Source organism: Eubalaena glacialis, chromosome 4 (assembly GCF_028564815.1).
Source record: "Eubalaena glacialis isolate mEubGla1 chromosome 4, mEubGla1.1.hap2.+ XY, whole genome shotgun sequence".
NCBI classification, from domain to species: Eukaryota; Metazoa; Chordata; class Mammalia; order Artiodactyla; family Balaenidae; genus Eubalaena; species Eubalaena glacialis.
The window spans coordinates 99,718,125-99,731,651 of record NC_083719.1 but is presented as its reverse complement, the minus strand read 5'-3'; the positions used below and the strand labels follow the sequence as shown (position 1 = coordinate 99,731,651).

At 39.3% G+C, this 13,527-nt stretch overlaps 1 protein-coding gene across 1 annotated transcript in view; it reads right to left on the bottom strand.

Annotated features, from left to right (window-relative positions):
* Window positions 1-9,047, bottom strand: part of PRR16 (proline rich 16) — a 170,533-nt gene extending 161,486 nt beyond the window's left edge. The window contains exon 1 of the mRNA XM_061188078.1: window positions 8,690-9,047. The gene's annotated coding sequence lies outside the window, so the exon portion shown is untranslated. The remainder of the gene's footprint in view (window positions 1-8,689) is intronic.
* Between the last annotated feature and the right edge of the window lie 4,480 nt (window positions 9,048-13,527).

Below are 13,527 nucleotides of genomic sequence, written 5' to 3'. Positions count from 1 at the left end.
TATGAAAGAGGCCAACAAACAACAATAAATCTGTTAGCTTTTGGACAGTACTACAAAAGAGAACCTGTTAGAAATTGTCAAATTTGCTTTCTCCAGACAAGTATGGTACATGCTATCTGTAGCTGAAAGTCTATTTATAATGGGTCAAACAACATAATAACTGACTCATTGGGCATAGGTATATAATTTGACTGACTTCAATTATTGTACAAGTAAACATTTATCTCAAACATCAACCCGAAGTAACATTTGCAAAGCAGAAGGAGGAAAAACAATGATCATAAATATAAGTTCTGTCCTAACAATGTTAATGTTTCTTACCTAAAGTGAGGCCTGAAATTCAATTCCTTTGGAATCCTCACATCCGTCCATTCTCAAAAATACAAATAGCTTGTGCCACATAAGGCAACATCTGTTCCGAGTTGACAGGCCACCTTGTGAACCTACTTTGATGTGGACATTACCTAGACATGCCTATTTTCTCATTTCAGTTGATGTTATTTCCTGGCTCTTATTTAGAGCTGAAGTAGCATTGACTTTGGTTTCCCAGGTCTAAGAAATCTTAATTCTGAGCAGTTCTTCTTAATGAACTAACTTTTAATATAATAAAAACACTTCTATTCATATTATACTATAAAAAAAATAGGATTTTAGAATAAGGTCATTTCTTTTCTCCCTTATATGTGAGGGGAAGAGGGGGTGGCTTAAAATTGGTAGCACTAAAATTAACATGCAAAATCTAACCATAAAGATACATTTGGCATTGCTAGCCAGCTCAATAATTTGGGGCCTGGTAAATATTCAACAAGCTTCTCTATTCACCTGTCACAGCAGAAAGCGAAACAACTGTCAAACCCCAAACATATCAGAAAACTTAAGGACAGTACCTCCCTTCTAAGGCAATTTGATAACAAAAGAGAATAAAAGTTTCCCAAATTCTTTTAAATTCATTTGAAACTGCTATATACAATGCTAGACATCAGCAAGCACCCATATTAGTTGTTCCTTTATTGTCTAAGTCATAATATAAAAAAGAAATGTCATATTTTTCTTAAAGTTTTTGTTGAAGAGTAAATAGGTCAAAAGTAATTCACTGCAGTACCTATTTATTCGGAAGATGAAAACTGAAATGTCTAGTTAACTCAGTATTAATTTTGCCTCAATACTGGTGCCCAAAACTGAGTACAACCCACAAAAACAATGACTGTTACCACAAAGAAATAATATACTCACAATAAGACTTAAAAGTTTTATTAGCTTCACTAGAAATTTAAGAAGATGCGTCCACACATATACAGACGCTGGGAGTAAAAAACTTGTGAAAAACTCCCTGGAAGATAGTTTGGCAAGTTGGATTGAAAACTTTAAAACTTTCACACCCTTGATTTCTAAGCAATTGGGGGGAAAAATAGGAAGATCCATTGAACTTAGTGGTTAAATGCCTGGGCTGTAGCACTAAAATGCCTAGCACTGAAGCCTCACTCACAAGTAAGGGACCTTGGCAAGTGACTTTACATCTCTGGCCTCTGTTTTCTTATCTCTAAAATAGAGTAACAATAGTACCTTCCTCATATGTCTGTTTTCAGAATTAGAAGACCTAATATTAAGAAATATACTTAGAATAATATGAGGCAGGTAGTAAAAACCTATCTGTCTTAGCTACTTTTATTGTCAAAGCTGTTCTTTTAATGATACTTAACAACCACAAAAATTTGTTAATAAATAGAATGTCGAACATTAGGGGCATGATAAAGTAACTTATAACAGATCTATATAATGGTTATGATCTAAAAGTATTCCAGAAAGCAGAAAACATCATTGTATATAACTTCATAATTTTACATGACTTTGTCTGTTAAAAACATGCATACAAAGAGATGGAAAGAAAATATAGCAAAATTCTCAATATATCTATTTATGTGTGGCATTAAAGATAATTTTTATTTTCTCCTTTCTAATTTTTAGATTTTTCCAAACTTTGTATATTATTCATATACTGTATTCCTTATGAAATATCTTCTTTAACAAACTAGTGTCCTTAGGATTTGAAGGAAGGATGAATACGTGGAGCATAGAGGAATTTTAGGGCATGAAAATACTCTGTAGGACACCATAATGATAGATATATATCACTACATATTTATCCAAAGTCACAAAATGTCCAACATCAAGCGTACACCCTAACATAAACTATGGGCATTGGATGATAATGATGTGTCAATGTAGATCCATCAGTTGTACCAAATGTATCAATCTGGTGGGGGATGTTGATAATGGGGGATGCTACACATGTATGGGGGCAGGGCGTATAAGGGAATCTCTGTACCTCTCCCTCGATTTTGCTGTGAACCTAAAACTTCCCCCCAAAATAAAATCTTAATAAAATACACAAATAAATTTAAATTTTAAAGGAAAAAAAAGTACCCTTCATTGTTTACCAATCTTTTATTTTCAACTTAATGTCAGTTATGCACATTTTAATCAGAAATGGGTTAGCATATTATTGGAATTTTTCCCCTCTTTCAAAAATTGTCCATGATATTTTTCATGAACTAGTTCTACAGAAGCTCTGTAGTTTAATTTGTGTGGGAAAATATGTTTTACTCAAACTTACATTTCTATCTCTTTTCCTACATTTTGATTTAATTATCTGAGATCCTCAGAGCAGTAAGGGTGGAAAAAACATAATCCAAGTAACAATGAAACTATTACATTGGTTTTATTATCTATTACTTCACTATTGCCTGAAGCACACTGTCTATTTATTACTTTAAGTCTGCTTGAATTTCTTATCAGCTAATTCTCTGAGTCTTGAATGGTTTAATGCATTGGAAATAGACAGTAAAGGATGGTTATTGGTTATTTTTATTTTCTCAGAACGATGCTGCTCTTTTAGTAACATGCTAAGCCATCAGGCTTAAGAAAAGAAAAACTAAAGAGCATTTTAGCATTTGGTAATATACTTCAGTTTGAGAGGGTAGACTGTTGTATAGAGTACTAAAAATACAGCTATTGCTACAAATTAATCATCTGTGAAATCTCACTCATTCATGACTTTAGAAAATACTCCAGACATTATTCTCTGTAATTTGTTCAAGTAATGAATTTTATATGCATGGATTCATTAACCAAAAAATATTTGGTAGGATTTCCTAGATCAATAAACTAAAGCACTTCAAGTGGCTAAGCCATTAAAAAAGAGAAAAAACATTTAAAAACAAAAATATTTTGCAGATAATTGTTAATTCTATTAATTCTGTTTTCATCAGCCCCCAAAATGGATCATTTCCTATGGGTTTTCAAACTTTTCAAAATTAAACTTAATTTTAATTTATTTCTATTTATGACATTATAAGAGAAACAATGAGTGCTTTCCAATCCATAGTCACAAAGCTGACAAAACCTTCCCACTCATGGAGTCCAATCAGTCAGTGATTCCAGAGCAGACAGAACAACTTATCTTTACTGGTTTCTCCATAATGGTCACGTCCACTCCCAGGGCTTAGCAATATATATATATACACACACACACACATATGTATATATATACATACACACACACACATATAGTTAACTCATATAATAGTCTTGTTACTTAAAATCGTAAAATGAAACAGTATGAAGAATGCTCAAGGTTATAATCAGTCTAAACTAAACAAGAATCCAACTAAAGCAGCAATGAATTTTGTTTCCAAGTAGAAGGCTATTTATCGTATATTCCAATCCCTCCCGAAGCAACAAGATCTACGATCCTATATTAACACCAACACTTGATGCACAACAAGTTTACCAGTGAGATCTCCACAAAAGAACAGGCAAATTGATACCAAGAGAGGTCAGCTTATTTGAGAACTCTCTTTAAAAAGAAATAGCTCGGGCTTCCCTGGTGGTGTAGTGGTTGAAAGTCTGCCTGCCAATGCAGGGGACACGGGTTCGAGCCCTGGTCTGGGAGGATCCCACAGGCCGCGGAGCAACTGGGCCCATGAGCCACAACTGCTGAGCCTGCGCATCTGGAGCCTGTGCTCTGCAACAAGAGAGGCCGCGATGGTGAGAGGCCCGCGCACCGCGATGAAGAGTGGCCCCCACTTGCCGCAACTAGAGAGGGCCCTCGCACAGAGATGAAGACCCAACACAGCCAAAAATAAATAAATAAATAAGCCTACACCTTTAAAAAAAAAAAAAAAGCAATAGCTCTTTTTTTCTGCATTACTTCATAGAAAAAGGATTGCCCCAGAAATGGCTAATTTTATCCCTAAAACTCTAGAGTTGCACCACTATTTTTTTTCTTTTCTTTCAACGTGTAGATAAAAGCAACATGGATTAATCTTGTACTCCAATGCTCTTTCCTCTTAATTGCTTCTCCTTTCTACCTTTTCAAATCTTATCCGCATCTCAAAGACCCCAAATTTTCCTTTTTGGCTCTTCATCCCCCCTAAGGACTTGGCCTTCATGAAAATCTCCACTGTTTAATCGTAACACTTGGCTACGTGATCTCCTGTATATGGCACTGACCCATTTGTGTTAATCATGACAATCTGAATAAATCATAAGTTTCTTAAAATTCATATCTTACCATCTTTTTTAAGCTTCTACTACCCTTTTCACCAAAGGCTTACTACTAAGTACATACCAAGTATCAGTTTATAAATCTACATATACTCATTCTTATTCTCAATTCTGTTTTCTTGGATCACAGTGAGAGTGGTGGTCACTAAAAGCAGTAATGCCTTTTTACACTATTGATGTTCAAAGACAGGATAAATATATCCCAACCTATTCTTTGAGTTCACTGAGACTAGAAACTCCAAATTATTCATCTTGGTAGCAATAAAAAGATAATATAGTATTTGGCACACAGTAGATGCTGAATAAATATGTTGAATTATACTTAAGGCTTTTCCATTATAGTACAGAAGACCCAGAAACCCATATTATTTCTGAAAAGTCAAGTTATTTGAGGTTTTACTAAATTCTGAGGGCAGAATAAATCTGCCCCTAGACTTTCTAGAAATCCCGTTCCTCTTCTTCTAATACACAATCTAATTATAATTAAGCAATAATAACTAATCATAAAAGATACCAATAATAATAGAATTTTGTTACTCATTGTTTTTTTTTAATTTTTTTGTTCATCATTAATTAATTTATTTATTTACTTATTTATTTTTGGCTGCGTTGGGTCTTCATTGCTGTGCACGGGCTTTCTCTAGTTGTGGCGAGCGGGGGCTACTCTTTGTTCTGGTGCGTGGGCTTCTCATTGCGGTGGCTTCTCTTGTTGCACAGCATGGGCTCTAGGCGCACAGGCTTCAGTAGTTGTGGCACGTGGGCTCAGTAGTTGTGGCTCACAAGCTCTAGAGAGCAGGCTCAGTAGTTGTGGCACACCAGCTTAATTACTCTGCAGCATGTGGGATCTTCCTGGACCAGGGCTCGAACCCATGTCTCCTGCATTGGAGGTGGATTCTTAACCACTGTGCCATCAGGGAAGTCCCTGTTACTAATTGTGAAAGAGTTCCAAGCGGCTACTATTATGTTAGAATCTATCCCACTACCTAAATTTTCAGATGACTGAAGTCCAGAAAACTTCTAAAGAGAAAATAAATTTCAAAATAACCTCAAACAAAAGTCCAATATTGTTGGTGCAGAGTTTATGCAAAAATAAAGGACAAAATATTCAGAATAGCACATTTTAGTTAGAATGAAAAAGGCAGATATGGGGGACATATGTATATGTATAACTGATTCACTTTGTTATAAAGCAGAAACTAACATACCATTGTAAAGCAATTTTACTCCAATAAAGATGTTTAAAAAAAAAAAAAGAAAAAAAAAAGAAAAAGGCAGGGAAAAAAACAAATACCATATGGTGAATGATATAGTGATGCAGTCATAATCACTTTCTTATTTCTAATTTCTGTTCCAAAATATATTATGGCCTAAACGCATACCATTGCCAATAAAGGAATTAGAATTCAAAATATAACCGTTTATATTTAGTATATACCAATGATAAGCTGCCAGAATAGTGAATGTAACAATTAATGAATAGTGACATTTATATTTACAAGTCATAGGTGTAGACACCAACAGGTTTGTGATTTACAAAGTTTTCAGTTACTCCTCCATTCAAAATTACATCAAAAACAGGTTCAGTCATGTGTGCAATATTATCTTAAAAAGATAAATGCTGGACAACTGCAAGATGTCATAGGTTAAACATGCCCTATAAATATTTTGTTCTTGAAATAACTATCTCTCCTATTACATAAATGGCCAGTGTTTTGAGATTCAGACATAGTATCCACAACTCCATGTGCAAACCTAGGATGATGATATCCTCACAAAAGTAATTGATAATCACATCAAATCATTTATCATTCATAAATTCCACTCTCAGGGGTGAAATTTTTAGCCAGACAGGCCCTGGCAACCAATCAAAGCTTACAAAGCATCAAAATAAAATTTTATCTCTAGATCTGTCTAGAAGACAGATCTTTTCATTTACTTGGTTTTACATTACCTATGCTTTTCTATTCCTTTTATAAACTGTTTGTTTGTTTCTTCCCTAATAAAAATCCTCAAGCAAATGAAAACAGAAAGAGTGAAAGGGAGAGAGATCCACAGACTCCCTGAAACACTTCTTTGTGATTCTATCCAAGAGCTACAGTGAGGTTAAAAGTTTCACTATAGATCTACCTGGTCTCCAAACATCTACAGAATAATGATGCAAAGCAGAACTGGGACCATGTGCAGTTTCTTGTCATTTATTCTGTCTAAAATAAGGAGTGGAGTGACACATCGTAACATAAGAAGTATGTGCCCATAGATGCGGAGTTTTGATTGACTACATTTCTCTTAATCTCAGCCTCCTCGCTGAAGGAGTAAATACGTTTCTGTGCTGATGTAGGTTTCCCACATCCCCCATCTTAGAAACCTCAACAACCGTAAAGCACAATTCTGCCAAAAGGAACTTGCCCAAATTTGTTCGTTTTTTAAAACGCCATCATGTTTCGGATGAAAATACAGCCTGCCAAAGATGTCACATAAAAGGATAACAAAGAAACAAACAGCATCTTTAGACTTGAATTTCTATGCATAACCTCGCCATCTGTCAACCAGTTGTGAAACAATGATCCTAGAGAAGCCCTGAAACACGAACAAGTTTCCTCCTCGCACCTATCATCTGTATCAATCTCCGCTCTCAGGACCTCAGTAGTAATTATGTTCTGTCAGTGGAGCAACCTACAAGAATGGCATTTGCCATTGGCAAACCAAACCCTGCCGATGAATGGGCCATTTTAACAGACTTGTACTTGGTAACAAACGCGGAGTTCAGTTCACAGAGGTAATGGGGAGAGGGGGAGAAAAAAGGAGGGCTCTATCCTCGCATTTGGATTGGAAATTGGACAGAGGAGGTCAGTCTCTAGAGGCCAGCCATCCAAACGACCCTCAATCTCCTCCCTCTTGGCCTTTGAAACAGGATTATAATTTTGGACCTAGACTACGCCCCACCCCTTCCCTTCCCACTGCGGCCACCACCTTCGAAGTTACAGTGTCAGCTCTCCTGCAACTGGGGGTGCGGACTCCCTGACGGAGAACAGCACCAGGCACCCCGTCAGTAGCGGAACACTGGGCTGGGACTCTGCCACCAGCTCCGAGATGCCACCCGCGGGCTCGCGGGAGACCCCACCCCTCCCAACCCTGCCCTCGCCCCCGCCTGGAGCTGCAGCCTGAGTTACGCATCCTCAGCCTTGACACTGCCTCCGCTTCTTTCTATCCGCATCAACGCTGGTGGGGGTGGGAGGGCAGAAGTAGAATGGGGGTTGGGGGGAGCGACAAAGAAACACAACAGTCCTGGTTCCCAAGAGCCAGGATTCAAGTGGCAAGACGCTGGTGCGCGCACACCAAACACACACACACACACACACGCACACACACTCACGCACGCACTCACCGACGCGCCCTGCGCCCCAGGTTCTATGCCAACCCGCGACAAGATAGGAGGAAGAAAGGAGGTGGGGTGGCGAGAAGGCCCGGAGTTACTGGGAGGGACATTCCGAGGAGAGCAGGGGATGCCTCAGGAACTGCGAAAGTGAGAAAGTCCCAGACCCCCTTTACATCCCCAAGTCTGGGCTCTCCTGCCAGCAGCCCCGGGTCGCCTTCCTTCCAGCTGGGCTCGGGAAGCGGGGAGGGGGGCCGGAGCCGAGCTTCTCCCAGGCTGCCCTCTCGGGCTTGGCCCAGGGCCCGGAACCCGGCCACCTTTCAGCCCCGGCCTGAGGAGGTTGCCAGGCAAGGAGAGACTTGCCAGCGGACTCTGGGGGAGCAAGAGGGCAGGAGAGAAGCATCTTGCACTCTCCGGCCGGTTGCTGGTTTCTTCCTCTGTCGACACACCCCCAGTGAATCCCCTTCCCCAACACACACACACACACACACACAGAGACACGCGTGTTCACCCCTCTCACCATCCCAGGTCCATCGATTAAAACACTAGTTGATTTCTTCCTGATTAAAAAAAAAAAGAAAGTGCAACAACTCTTCTCAGGAGTCGCCGGAGGAAAGAAAGTCCGTCTGCAGGCGTCTTTCTATAGTTTCCTTTGAGTTAAAATATCTGGCGGTCCCCAGTGAAAACGGGACCGGGAACCCCAGCGGGTGAAAGGCGACGAACTCCTTCCCCACACCCCGCACCTCTCACCTCCTTAAGTTCCTTGGCCACGTCCTTCAGGTCGCCCAGGACTAATTCCAGATCCTCCACGATGATCTTTATCTGTTCCTTCACCTTGGTTTTGGAGGCTGCCGGCGGTCCCTCGGCTGGAGAGGACGAGGAGGGGGTCCCCTTGGACTTGGCTGACATTCTTTGGGGGCAAGCGAGGCAGGTCAGCACAGGCGGGCGAGCGGAGGCTGCTGCGCGCCCCGGTCCCTGGCGCCGCGGCGGCCGCTGCCGCCCCAGTCCCCCCACATCTTGGACGCTCCCCGGGCAGCGGCGGGAGGCTGCGCTCGGCGCTCGGCCGGGTGGCCGCACTGTGGTGCTGCCATCAACTCTCCGAGACGCGGCGCTCGGCGCGGGGCTGCAGACGGGCGAACAGCGCGCCTGCGCCTCCTCCCGCCGCCGCCCGCCGCTCGCGCGCACACAGGCGCTCGCTCCACGCCCGCGGAGAGGGGCGCCTGGCCACCGGCCCCGGGCTGTCAGCTGCAGTCCCCGTGGCACGTGCCTCCGGGATCTCTCCCAGAACACCTGGGCGTCAGGGAGCCGGGAGATAAGTTCGTGTCCTGCCCACCCTCTCGTCTTGACACTGAAATGCCCTCATCATCATATCCTGCTGGATGTCTTGTCACATCCAGCTTGGATTCCTTCTGTTCCACCCACCAGCAGAGACCCGGATCCCCACCACACTTTCTGATCGATTGATTAAGAACCACAGTAGGGTCAGAGTTTAATTTAGGGCTAGTAAAGCGACCCTAAATGTTCATCCAGGGCCAAAGTGTGTCCCGAAGGCCTCCAATCACTCTCCTACTCACCCAAGAGTTAAACAGAGGTGTTCTTACTTGTGCAGAAATAAAAAGAGGTGTGGATAAAATCGACCCCTCACCCCCTGGAATCATGATATTTAACCAGTGTTCTTGAAAGAGGTAGCTTAATCCTGCTGATTCCACAGAGCTAATAGAGGATTTATTAATTGGAAGTCCTCACATCAAAAATCCCCTGGGAGACTGTCTGAGTCATCTTGGCTGTACTTATCTGGGACAGCGCCCGTTTTCTGTTTTTTGTTTTTGTTTTTAACTGTCCTTCCTCTTTTCATGGCCTATGATGATGTATGTTTCGGGTACAGGGGAAATACACTGGATCTCCTCTTGTGAGAGCTGAATAAGAAGAGTTTGCCACCAACTTTTCTTTTCCTTTTTTTTTTTTTGTATCCATTTCAAGTCTTTTGCAACTAAATAAAGAGGAAATAACTTTCTGACTGTTCTGTCAAAATGACCCAGGGAGGGGAGTTAATAGGAAGCCTTCAGTTTCATTCTCAGTAGGTGGCTAGGATTCTCATTAGTTAAAGTTTTAATTTCCTTAGTAGCAAACCCATGGGTTATTAGCTACTGACCTGGAAGGCTAGATCTACTTTATTTTCTTCAGTACACTCTACTCCAAATCATTATTTTAATAAGCTTCCCATTTAGTCATGCCTTAGCAAGGACCTCTGTCTCTTGCTTCTCACACCCCAGATTGTTCCATTATGCTTCTATACATGAAGAAAATCTTGGCAGCTCTCCTCTTCCTAGTTCCTTAAACCCCTCATATTCACTCTCTTCATTCTGAATAATTCATCTTGATAAAATCCTTGGAAGTCATATTTGGAATATGGAAGAAAAAAGAGACAATAGAAGAAAAATAGAAATTTAGAAGTGCTATCAAAAGAATAACAACGTTGAAAAATGCATTGAAAAATCAGAGGAAAAAGAAAGGTAGAAAGCAGAAGTTGCTGGAAGAAAATTAAAATAAGGAAAGAATAAAGGAACCAGTGTGCACTAAGCAAATTGGAGAGAAGACAGAAGAAATTATTAGAAGTGTTAAATAAGTAATATGCTTGAGTTCTCTAAGGTAGAGAGAATATATATTTTTAAGTGCCCTGTCTCTGCAGGTTCTTCTTTATTATATAAAGGTATAACAGTAAAAAAATATATACATCAGATTTACAAACTCCCCCACTGTAAATTCCTAATCTTTAACTATACTCTTATTTCATATTTGAAGAAAGATAAGTGGTCAGAAATGGCAGGAAAAAATGTGAGAAAAAGGGAAGGTGCTGCTCCTTTATATTAGAATTTTTTACTCTCAATAGTAGGCAAGTGAATAGGGAAGCCCCCAAAACTCAAAAATGATGAATTTAAGCAAGAATACTGGAAAACAGGAAAGGAGGTGGTGTTTTTCTTCCACTGACAAAATAATCCTCTTATTAATATAAGGATATTTCCATGCCACTCTGAATCTCTTCACTAATGATTAAAAAAAAATTCTGTTCTCCTATGGTATCCATTGCTCGCAACGAGCCAAACTATTTTGGCTCAAAACTGAATCACAATTATTACTCTAAAACATATTATGCACATCCATATCACAATTTACTCTTAAATAATGGTTATCATCTATCTATCATCTATCTATCTATATTTAAATACAATATGGAGTTAACTGAAAGGGAAAAGTTGTAATTGGCTTCCAAACCCAAACTAACAAAGCTAGTCGACCCCCAGCAGTGATGACTACCACTATCTTTTAGTCATTAAACAGGTATGGATAAAATATTCCTAAAGAAGAAAGTTTTACAAAAAGAGTTAAAGATATCGAGGGGAAGGAGACAATGAGAAGGATGCAAGGATGTACGTCAAATCTATTTGCTGTCTATTTTTTTATCACCTTTGTGGAAAAATTAGTCACTCCTTTGGCACATCTTGCACTCTGTCAGAGATTCATATATATGATGTTTTAAAGCCAAATTATGGGGACCACACAACAAAAATGACACCTAATAAAATTTCTTATTAATGTGTTCATAAATCTGTTTATGTACTAGTGCTAGAGGCAAATGGGTACATACTCAAACCACATCACTTATAAACTCAGAATAACAGACTGCTAATAGAAAAGTGTCTTATTTGTAGAAATGATTGTTCACCCAGCATTTTATTCTTTCTGTATCTTTAGTCAACATTTTCTGAGGGTTGCAGCAGGAAGGATTGGATAATTAAAAGAGATCATCTAGTGGTTGTTCACTTACAGGCATTTATCAATATTTTCCTGTGTGTGTATGTATGTGTGTGTGCGTGTGTGTGTTTAATCTATTGCATTCAATCTCTAATAATTAACCTGCATGAGGAATGCTATGACACTGACATACTTTTTAATTCACAAAGAGCTCAAGAATATTCCCAAAATATTTTGTCCCATTTTGTTGACAGCAGCTTTTATCAATATACCACCATAATAATGCTCATTGAGTCTCAAAAAAAAGGATGATATGCATAATATAACATCTCTCTTATAATGATAACGCTTGGTTTTCTTTCTTTTTTTTCTTTTGCATAAACTTTGTTTGTAAAATCCAGTAAAGTCATTAGAGATATTTGAAAACATTAAGAAAAAGAAAAAAATCAAGGAATGACAACTTTGTTTCCACCAAAATAGTTTTCACTGGGTGAAAAATACTGGCGAACAACATGGATAGGAGAGAAAATGCCATTAGTGAAATGCAACAGAGAAAAATGAGTAAAGTTCTCCATGTATACATTGACTAAGAAATATACTGTACATGATATGTCTAGGCAGTGATTTGCAAACTCTGGCACACGTCAGAGCTTGTTAAAACACAGATTGCTGGATCCCACCCCCAGGGTGTGTGATCTAGTAAGTCTGGGGTGGGGTCTGAAATTTGCATTTTAACAAGTTTCTAGGCTGCTGGAGAAAGACCAGCCTCTGAAAACCACTGGTTTGAGAGATTGAAAGAAAACTTTAGGTTTCTTTTTATCTAGAAAGCCTTAAAGATCATCCAGTTACATCTCTTCATGTTATAGATGAGAAAACAATGCCTTGGGAGGTTAAATGGTACCTCTAAATTTTCACATCTAGGGAATACAAATTGGGAGCTAGAACCTCATGTTGACTCAGACTTGTGGAGTTGTCTCCATTTGTCTATAGAATATCTCCTTTTTATGTAGCAATTGTTTTTGGCATGATGGCTATCTACTATAGATGCATATTGGTAAAAACAAACAAACAAACAAACAAATGTGATCTGGAAGTTTAAATACAAATACCCATTGTACAATAGTACCCCGAGTAATTAGAACTTTTTCTATTCCGAAGTAACTGTTCAATAAACACTTGATAAGTACATGAATGAATGAAGTGTTGTCTATCTCTGTGTATTTTGAAAGTAATTTAATTCAACAAATATTTTTTTAAATGGCTACTTTAGGCAAGAATCTACGCTATGGAGTAGATGTGCCGCTAGGTTTAGCAAGGCACAGTCCCAGCAAGAACAATAAGATAATTCCACATATGACTCTAATATAAAATGATTGTACCTCAGAGTATCTCTTTATTGCCCTCTTTCCCAACTACAGTCAGTTTATTTTACTTGACCTACAAAGTCAATGTATACTTAATATTTTTTTCCCTTACTTTTTATCCATGAGACAGAAACTGAACTTTTGCTTCACTAAACAAAGGAAATTGTCTCGTAGCTTAACCATAGAAAGGCAAGGAGAGAAATATTTTCCAGTAGAATTGGAGCCAGAAATTCTAGGACCATTGGGACTGTTTCTTTCTATGTATCCCATTCCCTTTTAATAGATTGGCTTTAGTTTCTCCCTGAAGTTGAACCTTGGTCAATGATAAATCCCGGTTCACATCTTTATAACTTTGCACGTAGAAAAGAAAGAGATAATTACAGCAAGCTCCCAGGAGAGGACTTTGATAGGTCTAGCTTAGGTCATGGACACACACCGTGGCCAATTACTGTGATCAGCTCAGGTCAAAGC